Source organism: Lactuca serriola, chromosome 9, assembly GCF_051521515.1.
Source record: "Lactuca serriola cultivar US96UC23 chromosome 9, Lser_US96UC23_V15, whole genome shotgun sequence".
NCBI lineage: Eukaryota > Viridiplantae > Streptophyta > Magnoliopsida > Asterales > Asteraceae > Lactuca > Lactuca serriola.
In genome coordinates this window covers 218,189,687-218,204,255 of record NC_136416.1, presented here as the reverse complement: position 1 = coordinate 218,204,255, position 14,569 = coordinate 218,189,687, and the positions used below count along the sequence as shown (strand labels likewise).

Genomic DNA, 14,569 nt, shown 5'->3' with positions numbered 1-14,569 from the left:
CAAAACTTTCATTTTATTGTGTTTTTAGTCTAATTGTTTTCAAATATTCAAAAAAAAAGATGGATCTACCTCTCATTTTATATTTCTTTTTCATTTTATTTACTTTACCATTTATTTCATTAAAATAAAATAGTGAAGAGAATATAAACCTACCTACCCCACCCAACCCCCAAGACACTACATTTCTCTTTCTTTAGTTTGGTCGGAAACAACCACTTTCGCCGCCATTAACATTGGATTCCACTACAAGTGGATATAGTGTCACACTCTTCATCTTATCTAGGAAAATCCGACAACAAAAACCTAACCCTAAGGCAGTGAAAACCTGACCATAAAAGCTTCAGGCGGCGGCGATGACGACATCTGTCGAGCTTGTCGGACCACCACTATGGCCAGAGATCTAAAAATGTAAATTATCACCGCCATAGGCCTCTTCCTTCGAAGAACTATTTATCTTCACTAGTTCGGTGTTTAGCGTGTCAAACCCAACAAATGATAGGGGTACAACAGACTCCAAATGCACTGCTTTAATGTACTAAAAACTAGTACAAGGCAAGCAGGGTCGAACCACAGAGACACGGGATAAAAGTCTATACCTCTTTGCGCATGGTACTTTGGTCACAAAGGGGGTTTTGTTTGCAAAATCAAAATAATAAAATAACAAACTACTTTAAAAGCATGTACAAAATGAAATAAACTTGTAAACAGTTGAGTGAATGGTTCTAGTTCCAGTTCTCAATGTTGTTGTTCAACTTGATTATGACTTAATGTAATTCATGATTGCTATTCTAAGTTGGTACTGAAAGATATTAACATGCTCTAATACCTCTCGCTTGTCAAATTATCTAACCAAATAACCCTCTTTGACTAGACCTAGCTTTACTAGTTCAACCTAAACATGCTCTTAGATTGTATTGAAAAATTGCATTAAGTTTTGTACAAGCTTCCTAAAAATGTTCATTTCTTCTCATACGCTCGAAAGTGTGAAAACATGTGATATATGTTTTACAATAAGAAAACTTATTGCTTGTAACCAGTTATTAACTTAATAGAACGATTAAGTGCCCTAAAAGTTAATTAACTACACAAAAATTCAATTCATGAAAGTGGCCAATCAAACACAAATCAAATTCAAGGATTCTAGTTTAAACAAAAACTTAATCACTAGAATAGAATCACAAATCAAATATCAAATCATATGCTTCAAGTCAAGCAATCAACATATTTTTGAACAAGAACAAGAAATTAGGGTTTCTTAGCCACACATGGCAAAGAACAAACAAAAAAAGAATAAAGATGGAATTGAAATGTTTAATGCTTACTAAAATGAAATCAAAAGTGTTTGCAATGATTTGGTCTTCTCAAAAGCTCCAAGAATTCTCCCAAAATCGCCCCCAGTTGTTCCAAAAACCGTCTCTGCCCCTCAAAATTATGTCTTCTCCTGTTTTAATTAATGTTCACGTGCATGCCATAAGGCCATGTATTTTAGCATGGTCGTCCTTTTGCCCATGTGTTTTTGGCATGTCCATTTGTCTTGGCATGGCCCATGCTTTTTGCTAAAGATCCAATAAGTCTTCAGTATTGGCTCCATCTTCAGCCTAGCTTCACCACGAGTCATGTTGCTCAAATATAAGATGAGAAAGGACAAACACGACTCGTGCCGGTGTGACATGAACCGTGTTTTGAACGTAGTCATTTGCTAAGATAATAATGCACAATGAATCAGGTTATGTCTTCATGTTTTCTTCCATGGCATGACCGATCCCATTTCTCTTCAAGATCCAAAGCTCCAAGCTCCAACTTCCATGCTCCATGATCCATAATGCCTGCAAAAATAAATCAAAAATAGTGAAGAACCATGCATTCTTAATGAAATATGCAGTTGCCCAAATAATTAACTAAACGCAAGAACTATAAAGTAGAATGCTATGAAATGACGGAATTAACATGCAAAATAGGTGCATAAAATGCACCTAACAGTCGGACTTACTCTGTTGTATAGCCACCCTCTAAATGTCGAAACCCTAGAAACACTAACATCGTTGTTTGTCTTGCGGATCCAGATCCTCATGACGAATAGAGGACCAAAGGACTAGCGTTGTCCTTCATCTTGCAGCCAACTTTGTCTTTCGTCTCTTCGGAAAAAATGTCGTCGCCCTTCGTCTTCATCCCACCATGCTTCAACAGATCGATCCGGAGAAGGAAGACTTCGGTAGTTGTTATTCATATCTGAAACTTCCTTCCTAAATGACCGCCGCTTTTTCATTTTTGTCTTTCCGGATCTGAGTTGGCGAGCTACGATGGAGATGAAGGACGACATAGATCTAAAGGTCGATGTAGATGGTGCGACGGTAGGAAACCCCCTGAGAAACCTCTTGTCGCCGCCTGTCATAGCAAACCCTAACGGCACACGGATGGTTTGACACCTTCTCTCTCTCTCTCTCTCTCTCTCTCTCTCTCTCTCTGGTCTGAGGTGGTTTAGGGTTTACAAACCCTAGTTTCATTTGTGTCACTCTTCGTCTCTCTTTCTCCGACAACGGCAACGACGACAACTTTCGGTGGTGGTTCTTCTGTTGACGGGTGATGGTGGTGTTAAGTGATGCACCTGGCAAATAAAGGGAGTCACTACAAGGAACGAGACCTATACCGACGACTTTTTCAACACCTATGCCGACGACATGTCATCGGTCAAACCTATACGGACGACTTGTCGACCGTACAAAGTCGTCGATATAGCTCCGTCGGTAAAAGTCAAAATTGTCGTCAGTATAGATGCCGTTGGTACAGATCCACCTATGCTGATGACTTGTCGTCTATAAAGAATAGTCGGGAAAGATTTTCGAGGTAAAAAAAAAAAGTTTTACTATAAATCTATACCGATGACTTGTCATCGGGAAAAGTTTCCAACAGTTTTTATAGGTAAAACTCATACCGACGACATGTCGTCGGTATAAGATTTTTTTTAACTAACAAAAAAAAACAAGTCTTCGTCTTCAAAATAACAAAAAGATTAACAAAAAAAACATAATAAACATCTACTATAAAAATTAGAAAACAAAAAACAAATCTTCATGTTCAAGTCTACAATTATAAACATTGAATCAAACATATATCAAATTTCAACCAAAAAAAACACTAACCTATTTTGTTCTTTTTGATGTGATGGCCGGATTTCGGTGGTCGGATTTGATGGTGGTGGCTGGTGGGCACCGGAAAAGCACAAATTAAGAAAATAAAAGAAAAACCCTCAAATTTGGAGTTAAAATCTTGAGCAATCACAAGCAATCAAGAAAACAAGGACCAAATATGTACCTATATCTCGTCGTTGGTGAAGATGGTGCAAAATCATATGTCGATGACATATGATTATATGCAACTCAACAATGAGTGATGCACTAATGCCTTCTGTAATGGTAAAATCCTATGTCGACGACATGTTGTCGGTATAGGGTTCAAATGCCGACGACATGTGAAGATGGTGCACTATCTTTTGTCTTTATTAAAAGAAATTAAAATTTTCACACGGATCGCCACGTTGGATTCTTACCCTATACCGACGACTTGTCGTCGGCATAGAGTTTCAGATGACCGCGAAATTTTTTGTCTTTCCCACCCACTTTGTCCCGACGACTTGTCGTCTGGATACCTTTTAAGGTCAAACAGATCTAGTCAAAGTAGTCAAATGTTTTGGAGACTACTTGTCGTTGGCAGAGACAACCTTTTAGCGACGATTTTTGTCGTCGGGATACGTGTCGTTGTGATAGCCTGTTATTCTTGTAGTGAGGATGAGTGCTTTTTTTTATTTATTTTAATAAATAAATAATAATTTAAAAAAATACTAACGGCAAATATATCATTTTAAATATTTTTTTAAGACCAAATTTCAAAAAAAAAAAAGAAAATTGGATAGTAGTGCTAGTCCAAACTTTTTTTTTTGCATGAAAGTAACAATTTTCAGTTATTCACATGTACCATTTTTATTGTTTTGTCAAAAAATTATCTAAAAATAAAAAATACATATAACTAAAATGAAACCATTTAATTAGGATTGGGTATTTAATATTGAAAGGTTAATTTTACTCCTCTTCGCATGCACTCGTTTTCTCCTATATATTCTTCTCTGCAAGACTGCACGCAATTTTTCTCAACTAATCATATTGAAAATTTTCAAATCGTTTTACTCCTCTTCTTTCTCCTACACATCGTGTGGTATGGTTGTGTTAGTAGGGGGATCTTGACTTTGGTGTGTGTGTTTTCTTCCTTCTGTATATGTTTGTTTTTGCATGTATCGTTTCAATATCTATGCGCCTTTAGTTTGGTTTTATCTGATAAAATCTTTGCATGTTTTCGTCATGGGTTTATCCTTATACTCCGTTGGCATGTTTATGCCCTTTATCGATCAGTAATTGGAACAGTTTTATTGGATGCTTATTCAGAAAAAGGCTTTGTACTTGGTGGGAGTTTTTTGCTACACTTTGACCATTTTACCCCGGGATTGGTTGTTTTTATGGGGCTGTTTTCGTTTTGGTTAATTGAAGATTTCAACCTCATTACATAATTTTAAATCCGTTTTTAGTTGGTCTGATGCTTTTTGCTCTCAAGTTTACTAGTGGGAAGATTTTTTTTTTGTTTGTTTTGGACCATTTTACCCTCAAGAAAGAAGTTCATGATCGTACCCAAAGGATGAAAATTTTGTTACCGAAAATGCTCATAAGAAAACCGAGGGAAGAAAGCGACTTTCTTTTAGTGGATCAAAATATTAATCTATTCAAACTTGAAACACATATTCTGGACTGATTAAATTGCTTTCTAGAAATTAAAAAAAAGAAAAATAAAGTATCATATAACAGTTTTTAACAAACGGGGATGTAGCTCAGATGGTAGAGCGCTCGCTTAGCATGCGAGAGGTACGGGGATCGATACCCCGCATCTCCAATTTTTAATTTATTACAATAATGGTCCCTTATCTTCCAAAATATTATCACTTTTTTACAATAACAAAAGTATATGCAATAACCGGTTTTTAATTTCTAATTTTGTTCATCATGATTTAAGTTTGTTCTAGAAACTTTCTCAACGCAAATGGATTTTTTCCCCATAGTTTGTCATTAGAAACTAACCATACATTTCTTTAATTAATTTTGGGTTTAATGTTGTAAAAGCTCAATTATAAATATATTTTTTACAATTAAAATCCTTTAAGTCTACTCTTATTAATAGAAATTTTCTGTATTAAAATTTAATAACTTTATAGCAACTCATTTCAACTAATTATTCATGTTAATATTTAGCATTAGTACTATTAGAATTAATATTTTTGATAGAATTGGGAGTGATTTTCTGAGACTTTGTACTTTGTAGCATGCATGTATGAGAATTATATCATGAATTGACCCGCATTTTCATTAAAAAATTAGTTTATGACAAAAAAGAAAGATTAAAACGACGAAAACCCATCTTCAAATTCAATATTCAATTGCAAGAATTTCAGATACACCTTATCATGCAAGAAGTTGATTTCGTTCGTTAATTCATCTTCATGCAGCCGGGCAGCCTCCCCTGCCCGTGACAGCCGGGCGGCCTCTTTTTCCAGTCAGCTTCCACGATGGTAAAAACTTCATCAAATCGACAATCTCCCCATCATCATCATTGAAACCCTTTTCGTCGTTAACCTTCAAATCATCATCTAATGGATCAGAGTTTCTTGATGTTATGATAGAAAGAAGTGTACGACAGACAATTACGGTGGACTTCAATGGCTCCGATGGTAAAATATCAAACCAATCGGAATCAGTGTGAAGGAGCATATGATGATACAGGAATTTCATCGATGGGAAATTGGCTCCACACATGTAACAATTTGGATTTCCATCGTCGTCTGCACACGGCAAATAGAATCTCTTTTTTTCTTCCATATTCAACTTCTGTTATCTGCGAAATCAAGAAAAAGGATAATAAACAAGAGTTTTCAATTAGATTCGCATTAACTTGATATTTATCCAAGTTCGATAAGATCGGACGTTGAGAAAGAGAACTTACACACCAAATCGGAAACACAGTCTCTCTATATCTCCGGCGATAAAATGGGCGTTCTCCGGCAACGTTTTGTTTGTGGATGGTTGTGAAAAATCTAGCGGAAGAAGTGGGTGTTTATATAACACATGCAGTGGGGAGGTTTAGGGTTTCGTTGGTTTCTTGATTTTCTGTTTATATGTTTAATTTGGAAGGAAATCTTAACAACGGATCTTTACGCATTAATGGTAATTGATATTTGCCAAAATTGAACTCTCAAGTAATATTAATCAGAGAAACTAACTAACGATAACCCCTTACAATTAATGCAACCGGGATTAAAATTGATTTTGTTTAAATAAAATACGCTTTTATGAAATTTTGAAATACATTTGAATGTATTTTGGATAACTTTTAATCGGTTAATTTCCTTCACTTTTAATTAAGTTATTATGTTATTTATAACATGTTTGGGATAATCATAAATCACAAGAAAATTGATCCATTTTAAATAACAAAAAAGGCAACTCTGCAACCTTTGTTAATTAAAACATTCAAGAAATTCGGTCATTAAAAGAAAAAAAAAATTGTTGAAAATAGGTTACTAAAATTACATTGGTCTAATGTTAAACAGGACGAGCGTAATAAATAATAAATAATACGTAGTGTCTAGCAATAGTGATGTCTTGTTATATCATATTGCTTTGTTTTTTTTTTTTTTCTAAATATAGGCTATAATAGTTGGCTAGTTGCACAAGGTAGTTGCACCCTAATACAAAAAAGTTGATTTTTTTTACCCTTTTAAGATCAAATTGAGTAGTTGTCTAAGCCACCCTAGGAGTATTTGGGTCACTCAAAAAAATTATATGCATATACATTTACGTCTGGGTATGCATCTCTCTCTCTCTCTCAAATCTTATACAAAGAATACAATATAAGTCGGAATATAGTAAAATAAACGCTCTACAATACAAGTTAAAACGTAATTATTTGATTTCAATCTAAAAATAAAAGTTTTGCATAGACATAGTAGGTAAGAGATCACCACATTGTGCCCCTAACCTTTTTTGGATGTCAATTTTGTTTTCAAAAAAACCACATCTATAGATTTTGTGTCATAACATTACTATATATGACTCGTTGAGCTCTATTGAGAAACTCCACAACATATGGCGTAGGGAAACCGAAAATATCAAATGCAAAAGATATAAATATGATTTGATTTTTCATGCGTGCTTTTCATGTTTTAACACTTTGCATAAGGTAGCTTTTAAAGTGAAGTGGCAGCTCAGGCAGAATAATGAGTGGGCTTGGAGAAACCGTAGAGGAATGTGTTAGAAGTAATCAGAGTGATTAATTTGTGAGGGATCTCGAGCACTAAATCCAGATAATTGGGGGAGAGTTGTAACACATGTTTTTTAAGAAGATTTTATTGTCAGGGTAATTAAATAAAGGATTAAAGAGATTTGGTTTTAGGTTGAATCGCAGCGCGTGTCTGAAATGTCATGTTGTGTCGCCGTATTTTATGCAACCCAAATTTTTGGGACTTAAGCCCTAGTTAAAGGCACTAACTCCAAAGTGTAACACCTGTATTCTATGATGGATCGATTTAGGGTTTTAAGGAGTCAAAAACTTGGTTTTTGGAGAAAATTGGGTGTCACGACGTGATCAAAGATTGGTCATTACGTGACAAGCTAGAGTGTAACATCTCAAAAATCATAGCAAATTTTAAACTTTTCAAAACAACCCATTACTTAAAAAGTGTTTACAAAATCAATGTTTTCAAAATATTATTCAATTCAGAGTCTCCCAAGATCTATCAACATAAAAACCAAGGATATGTACGACCACGTCGTCGCCATGTCACGGTCCTCAGAAGTACCTGAAACAAAACTAAAAATGTAAGCCAACGCTTAGTGAGATGCCCCAAAGTGCCACCATATAAAAATAAAAAACAACAGCATGCATAACTGAGCCTTCAGTCTGACTGGACCTCCTCGCAAGGCCTACAACCCATCTGGACCACTCCCGAGCCTTCGGCATGACTGGATTGCCTCGCAGGGTCTACACCCTATCTAGTCCGCTCGTCGGGCTTTCGGCCTGACTGGACCGCCTCACAGGGCCTATAGTCTATCCAAACCTCCCCGAAGAAAGAGAAGGAGGTGCTCTAGTTGTAGCTTCAGGAAGGAAAAGAATAAATAAAAGGAGGTGCTCTAGTTGTAGATCTAACAAGGAAACATCATCATCATCATCATCATCTTGTGCTTATTATGGACATTTATAAGTGTCCAAGATCCAAACTTTATCGCTTAGTGTTGCTAAATCTAGGTTTTTGTCCCATTTTCTTTATGTTTGAGCAAGCTTGAATGGAAGGGATTCATAAAGTTGGCAACTTTATGGATTCTAAGGGTCCCTTGAGTATCATAAGGTTCAAATCTAGGAGTTGGTTGAGTATTGGATCCAAGCACTGTGAGTTTGGGTGTTATTTCTTAACTTTTCACGTAGAATGGATTGAGGACATGCATGAAGCATGCATTTCCATAAAGTAATCATTTTATGGACCTTTGGAGTCCCCTTAAGCTTCTGGAAAGGTTTGAGTAAGAGACTTATTAGATTAAGGACTCAAATCACTAAAGGGAGGTTTCAGACTGAAGTCACCACATGACATTGAGGGTGTCATAATGTGACCAAGATGATTCTCACGATTAGGTTACCCTGTTGTGCTTACGAAGTGACCAAAGAGGGTTCACGAGTTGGAACGATTAGGTTGTCGTGATGAGTGAGTTATCCGTGACCGAGTTGACTAAATGGAACGAAGTGAGTTGGGATCGGATTGGGTGAGTTCTCACAACATTTTCCACCCTAAAACTAGATTTAAGCATACAACGATCAAGGTTTAAGCTTTATACCTTCAATAGGTCAGAAATGGTGCCAAAATTCTCGATCTTCAAGCCCTTCTTGATGGGTTTGTGAATGACAAACAAAAAAAAACTTATGTGTACATGCAACCCTAATTTCTCGATCTATGTTTTCTCTAATTGAACATACAACATTTGAACATCAATTGGGAAACCCTAAAAGGCATATACTATTTTCGAAATATATAACAAAAGATAGTAAACATACATTTGATTGTTATGTCGTAATAACAATGTGAATCCAAGAGTTCTTGAAGCTTGAGAGCAAGTGTCACAACTCACAATCAAGTGTAACACCTCTAATAGCACACACCCAAATTAAGCAAGAGGATAAGAGAGGAGAGAGGAGGAGGAGGCTTGAGAATTCCGACTATTCTTCTAGGGTTTAGAGTGTCTGAAATTATGAAGGGGTACAACCATTTATATAGCTGATGTAGCTTAGAGCCAAAGCTAGAGTTTTAAGGAGAAAAGTCTAATTCCTTAGCTTAAGGAGTAAGCAGCCCATTAACTTCTCATTCAAGGCCTTTAGACGGTAATTCTAGGGCCTTCCTATGGATAATCGTCTTGATTATATATGAAATGGTTGTTTTATTCTTTATTCTTAATTGTTTTCTTAATTTTGTTTTTGAATGAAAATGATAAAATTCGGGTAAATTTCATGATATAATTTTCATGCAGGAATATTACAAAGTCTCACCAAATCACTCTCAATATTTATCAAATATTAATTTTAATAGTATGCTAAATATTAACATGAATAATTAATTAGCATAACAAAATGAATTGGTAAAAGAAAATCTATATAAAAGTTTAATACAAGCAAATTTCTATTAATGAATTGTGTTATACCTTCTTAACTTCTTTAGTTTGATATATAGCAATTGTTATTTTCAGATATAAACAATAACTTATTTACAATAATAAAACTGGAAAGTTAGCTAATTGATCTTTTACAACATCAAGCCCAAAATTAAAGAAATGGATTAACAGTTTTGAATTAATAAATAATATATAATCCGACATAATGTATGATGGTCAGCTTGTAATGATGCCGAGCAAAAATAGAAAAGATGGATTATATATTATTTATTAAACTCGGACAAAATGTCGGAGTTTTAAAAAAAAAATGGTAAACTTTTCGAAGGTGAAGGACCATTATGGTAAAATACAAATATATGGAGATGCGGGGTATCGATCCCCGTACCTCTCGCATGCTAAGCGAGCGCTCTACCATCTGAGCTACATCCCCAATGTTGTTTTTCTTAGTAAGTTATGTAATCTAAAAACAGATAAAAAAAAAACCATTAAGTTGATCAGTTACATTTATATGCTTCAGTTTGAAAAGATTAATATTCTAAACCACTCAAATTTTCTTACGTACATTTTCGGAACAAATTTAAAAACATAAAATTTGTATTTGGAAATTGGATTATTATGCGTTATATGAACAGTTAATGGCCATTAATTAATCCCTTATTCTCTTTATACCTTCACTCAATACACCACCAAAATTGTCACCCTCATCTAATTCGATCAAGAAGGAATTACAGGATGCAGAAACAAACAACCTTCCATTAGAACTCAGTGTAACATATTACAAATGTTTACACTACGATTTTTATTTAAAAAAAAGAAGTTTTTCATATTTTTAATATTATCTATTTAGTTGTCTTTTTTTTAATAAGACTTTTTTTGAATTTAATGGTTTATATTTTTTTATAAGTTTTCTTATTTATTTTAATTAATTAATCAAAAATAGATATGAGAAGTGTGTTTGTTTGTAACTTCATGAATTTAATGGAATAAAGAATTAGTACGCACAGCTAAACAACTGTGTATGATTATTTATTCATTTTACTTCATCTATTCAAAATTACTCAATACCATGACTTAATGTATTTAGATGCTAACACATTCACTGGTTGTCTTTTTTTTTCCTTTCAACATCTCTCACTAGGGTTGTTCATTATTTGGATAAAACCGAATTATTTTGGATTAGTCTATTTGGTTCGAATATTCGGATTTTTTGATTGGTTTTCAACAAAACCGAATTATTATTTTGAATTCCGGATTGGTTTTGGTTTATAAAATAAGAACCGAATGGTCCAACAAAACCGAATAGACATTTATTATTTATCTATTTATAATATGGGAAAAGTGAATATGTGGTTGTTATGTACCTAAGATATAGAACCTTTTAAACGATGTAGTTTTAAACAAAACAAATCTAATTACATTTTCTCTTATTTTTGTTTTAATAGAATAACATTGAATTAAATTTAATTATGGAATGAAAAAGATCAATTATATATTTTTTATTGCAAATAATTATTGATGTTTATAGAGAAAATAAAAACCTAATATTTTTTAACGAATATAACTCAAACGTTTTGTCTTTCAGTTGAAAAACTACACTCAATGATTTTGTGAAAAACTTTATTGAGGTATGACATGTTTTTCTTTTATCTTTTATTCTATTAGTTTTCATTTAAAATTTAGTAAGGTTGATTAAATGATCACGACTTTTAATGCTTTAAGTTCTTAGACACAATGAATAAAATGAACATAAATTTGATCAGTTTAGTAAATCACCTGATTAAGCAAGAATAATAGTAAAAGAGATATCATGATTAGTTTGGATATAAATTGATCAAAACTACATTGTTTGGAAGGTTCTATATATAAGCTTAGGTACATGACAGTCTTATATTCTCTAAACCCTTATAATATATATCTATAGTAATAATATATTGACGTAAATATAGTTGAATACATATCAATGGAAGGCAAACGGACAACAAGTTGTGTCGCTAGCCATTTCTGGATGACAAAACTAATTCTTTCAACGTAAATATTGTATCTTGATCTATAGTTATTTATTAATTTTGTAATTTATTTTTTCAAAAAGGTTCAAAACGTTTCACCCGATAAAAAAAACATTAATATACGTTTTCTCTCAAAAGTTTTCAATCTATAAAATATTTAACTATAATATATATTATTATTAATTGTTTATAAATGTCAAATCACAATTAAATAATTTCTTTTTGTTTCCTATGTAAAGTTGGGTAATATTATAATTATATGTCGTTTTAAAATATTTTGGTTTTTGAAAACCGAATTATAAAAACCGATCCAACCGAATTGTAATTGGATCGGATCGGATCGAATTTGAATTTAGTTTGAACTATTCGGATCCATGTTTTAAAAACCGAAATCAATTTGGATTCACTTGATTGGATCGGATCAAACTGATCCATCCAAACGAACACCCCTATCTCTCACATTCGTAATATTATTAAAATAGATGAATATTATGAAAATTGTTTTTTTTTCAAATACAAGGATAAAGAGTAAATTATACAGATAGTTCTTATGGTTTAAGGTAATTTGTTCGTTTAGTCCCTATTTTTTTTAAAACTCGGACGGTCCCTAAAATGCATTTTTGTTATACATTTGGTTCCTACTCGACCTTAAATGACTATATTACCCTTCATTGTTTATTTTTTTTATTTATTGTTTATATCTTATTTTCGAATAAGATTAATTATTGTTTAGTTTTTATTTTTTTTTAATAAATAAGATCTCACTAAATGAAATTAAAAATCACCATCACATTCATCATCTCAACCCAACCCTCTCCTCGTCTTCTTCCATTCATGTTCAACTACTCTGACAAACAACCCTTTCATCTTTTCCGTAAAAGAAATACAATCGAATACAAAACTCAGAATTTTTGCTTAAGTTGTCGAAAACCTAACCCTTATAAACCTTCAAATTCAAAACTCACTTTTCTTTCTTCAATGCCCAGACGTTTATAAATCCAAACTAAAGCAACCCTCTATCAAGAAATCAATTTCTTGCTTCAAAATCTAATAAAAAACGAATCCACGGCAAACCCAAATGTTTGTCGATATCGACAGTTTGTTGCTAGAGAAGGGAGACGAACTCACTACTAATTCGATTCAATTGGAGAAGACGAAGTAACAGATTTCATCTGCAAGTGTTAGGGAAGGGATGAGAGTGTTAGGGGATGCCGTCTGTAATCATTTTTAGTAATGTATCGGGGTGTCGACAATATCCTGGCAGTCTGATGTGGATGATAAGGATAAAAGATATGCACTTGAAAGTCACCGATATACACCACCAAAAGTGTGCTTTGTTGACCTTCACCATTAACGATAGATCGTGAGGAGATCTGAAGAGGAAGAGTAACGATGACTTATCTTCACCAGAAGATTTGTTGGCTGTAGAGTTTCTTGATTTAAAGCTCAATGAGAATTTGAATGACAACCATCGACTGATGTGAAATAGAGATTGAGAGAGAGAAACGTGTAGGAGACAATGATTTTATTAACAACGTTGGTGGTGATTCAACAGACGAGTTGTCGATGGGGTTCTTTGTAGAACGATGACGAGATCAAGGTGAGAGATAGTTATCGAGAGAGAGGATCGTGAGGTATAAAGTAGTTTTATATGAATTTTTATTTTATTTTCTTTTATATTATAAATTATAATTATAATAATGGATAATATATATATAACAATTATAATAAAATTAATTTGGTAATTTTATGTTTGATAGGGGCCCAATACGCAACAAATTTACATCTAATTGACCGTCCGAATTAAGAAAAAGAATTAGGTACCAAACATGCAAATTATCCCGGACCACATGGACCATTTGCGTAATTTAGTAAGGATAAAATTGTCATTCATTATTTTATTCACTTAAGAAAAAGACAAAACTGCACAAATAGTTAGCTTAAAATTGCCACTTTGGTCAAAAAGGTTTGGACTAGCACCAGAGGTCCAAACTTTTCATTTTATTGCGAATTTGGTCATATTCAAAATCAGATGTGCTTGAAATGACGTTTTTGCCCTTTCTATTTGTTTTTCCAATTTTTTTATTACTTTCACTTAAATAAAAATAAAAAACTCTATTCCTAATAACCCACCCAAACCCCCACCCATTTCCCTCACCGGAGACTTTATCTTTCTCCCTCTCTTTACTATTCACCGGGAAACAACCTCAACCAGACAACCATCGGCCGCCGGACAACGACATCATCCTTCTCTCACCAAAGCTCCACCGTCGCCTGCCATGGACCAACATCGTCTTTGTCATTTTGGACGAAGGATATAGGCGTCTTTAAAGTGTCATCGTCCAAACCTCACCCCACTTTGGTATAAGCTGTAAACATCGCCTCCGTCCAGATCTGTAAACATCGCCGCCTGGAAACTCGAACCTGTAAACGTCGTTCACCTCACCCCATTTTGGTCTGGGCCGCTGGTTGAGAGAGATGTAGACACGACGAGCAGATCCGGATCCGAACACGATGAATAGACCCGCTGTAACACGACTGATGAAGACAAAGATGACGATGTCGACAGCGAGCTAGGGTTTGCTGAGGAACGACAAAACGACAAAGAAATAGAGAAACGAGGACGACGTCGAGCTAGGGTTTGTTGAGGAAGACGGCGTCGGACCTCCCTTCTTCGAGTTGTAGATCGGAGCAACGGTGGATTCGATTTGCTAGGTGGTGGTTGTATTTTACAGATCTGGAGCAAGGGTTTGCACACAGTGGTGGTCCGTCAATGGTTTCTCAGTCCTTCTCTCTCTCTCTCTCTCTCTCTCC

General features: G+C 34.2%; 2 non-coding genes across 2 annotated transcripts; one reads left to right on the top strand and one right to left on the bottom strand.

Annotated features, from left to right (window-relative positions):
- The first annotated feature begins 4,862 nt into the window (after positions 1-4,862).
- Positions 4,863-4,935, top strand: TRNAA-AGC (transfer RNA alanine (anticodon AGC)). Its single transcript has one exon. It is a non-coding gene; the product is annotated as a tRNA-Ala (tRNA).
- A 5,171-nt stretch (positions 4,936-10,106) lies between these two features.
- On the bottom strand, positions 10,107-10,179 carry TRNAA-AGC (transfer RNA alanine (anticodon AGC)). Its single transcript has one exon. It is a non-coding gene; the product is annotated as a tRNA-Ala (tRNA).
- Positions 10,180-14,569: the final 4,390 nt, after the last annotated feature.